At 41.2% G+C, this 2,057-nt stretch overlaps 1 non-coding gene across 1 annotated transcript; it reads left to right on the forward strand.

Annotated features, from left to right (window-relative positions):
* The first annotated feature begins 1,675 nt into the window (after positions 1 to 1,675).
* Positions 1,676 to 1,782, forward strand: LOC141625211 (small nucleolar RNA R71). Its single transcript, XR_012535004.1, has one exon. It is a non-coding gene; the product is annotated as a small nucleolar RNA R71 (small nucleolar RNA).
* Positions 1,783 to 2,057: the final 275 nt, after the last annotated feature.

Genomic DNA, 2,057 nt, shown 5'->3' on the forward strand with positions numbered 1-2,057 from the left:
CTCATGGTTTTGTCAAGATTGAAAGTACTTATCTCATCCCCTATTTCAAGTGTGAGCTCTCCATGTTTCACATCGATTACCGCTCCGGCAGTATGCAAGAAAGGTCTTCCTAAGATGATAGGAATGTTAGAGTCCTCCTCCATGTCTACAATGACAAAGTCTACCGGGATGAAGAATTTGCTAATTCTCACGGGCACATCCTCCCATAACCCTAGAGGTATCTTCGTCGATCGATCCGCCATTTGAAGAGTAATGTTGGTGCATTTAAGCTCTCCCATTCCAACCCTCTTACATACCGAGTATGGCATGACACTTACACTTGCTCCAAGATCATACAACGCCTTGTTGATTGTAGTGTCACCAATGGTACATGGGATAGAAAAACTTCCCGGATCTTTGAGCTTTGGAGGGGAACTCCCATGAATAATATAACTACTCACTTTGGTAAAGGCAATAGTCTCCAACTTTCGGATGGATTTATTTTTGGTAAGAATATCCTTCATGTACTTTGCATAAGCCGGAACATGATTGATTAATTTCATGAATGGGATTGAGACTTCTAAGTTCTTCACAATTTCTATGAACTTTCCAAGTTGCTCATCAAGCTTAGGCTTAGCTTGGCGGCTTGGGAATGGAAGTCTAATCACAATAGGCTCCTTCTCAATTTCCTTGGCCTTCTCCTTATTTCTCTTCTTTGAAAGTTCATTGGTAGTAGGCTCTACTGCCTTAGAGTTCTCCACAACTCTTTGCTTGCTACTATCATCCACAATATCTTCATCAATTGGCCTCTTCGGCCCCTCATATCTTATACCACTCCTCAAATGGATGGCACTAACCGTTTCATGTCTTGTGGGGGGGTTACCTTGAGGAGGTAATTGCCCCTTTTGTCTTTGGGAGTTAGAAGATGCTAGTTGAGTAATTTGAGTCTCTAACATTTTGGTGTGGGCAAGTATGTTGTTGATGGTGGTTTCTTTAGCTTGGCTATATTTTTGCATTTGGGTGAAGAATTCTTGTTGGTTCTTTTGCATTTGGAGGACCGCTTTTTGAACATCAAAGCTTTGGTCATTGGATTGGTTGTAGGAAGGTTGATTTTGATATCCTTGGCTTTGGTTGAAAAAGGGTCTTTGAGTTTGATTTCTCATTGGAGGTGGGGTGTATGTTGGTTGAGGATTTTGAACATTTTGGCTCTTGTATGAGAGATTTGGATGAAATTTGGTATTCTCATTATAGTAGTTGGAATAAGGGGTGTCATTCTTGTATGCTTGAAAAGCATTTACTTGTTCATTTGTTCCCCTACATTCGTTTTGATCATGTCCCAAGGTTCCACAACTTTCACTTACTCCATTTGGGATTGAGGATGATGCCATCATAGCATTGACATGTTGTTTGGGTGATTTGCTTAGCCATAGCCTTCTCAAACTTCAAGTTGGTGGTGTCGATATGAGCACTTAGTTGAGCACCCAATTGTGTGATGGAATCTACCTCATGCTTTCCTCCTCTAGTGGCGTTTTGAGGCCTGCTATATTGGGAATTATGAACCGCCATCTCTTCGATTTTGGCCCATGTTTGGTTGTCATCAACTTCGGTAAACCTCCCATTGAATCCCATATTAAGCACATTGTGTGAGTCTTCATATAAGTCGTTCCAAAACTGTTGAACAAGAAACCACTCACTAAGTCCATGGTGTGGACAAGAACGACAAGTGTCCTTAAATCTCTCCCATGCTTCATATAATGATTCCTCATCCCTTTGCTTGAACCCGGTGATTTGGGATCTCAACATGTTAGTCTTCTCCGGAGGATAGAATTTCTTGTAGAAGGCAAGTGCTAACTTCTTCCATGAATCAATACCAAGGGTAGCCTTGTATAGGCTCTTCAACCATTTCTTTGCGGTTCCGATCAAGGAAAAAGGAAACAACACCCACCGAATTTGATCTTGAGTAACTCCGGTTTGAGAAATTGCATCACAATAGTCACAAAAAGTCTCCATATGTAAATGAGGATCTTCACTAGGCATCCCTTCAAATTGACTTCTCTCAACTAATTGTATGAATACGG

This window comes from Silene latifolia, chromosome X (assembly GCF_048544455.1).
Source record: "Silene latifolia isolate original U9 population chromosome X, ASM4854445v1, whole genome shotgun sequence".
NCBI lineage: Eukaryota > Viridiplantae > Streptophyta > Magnoliopsida > Caryophyllales > Caryophyllaceae > Silene > Silene latifolia.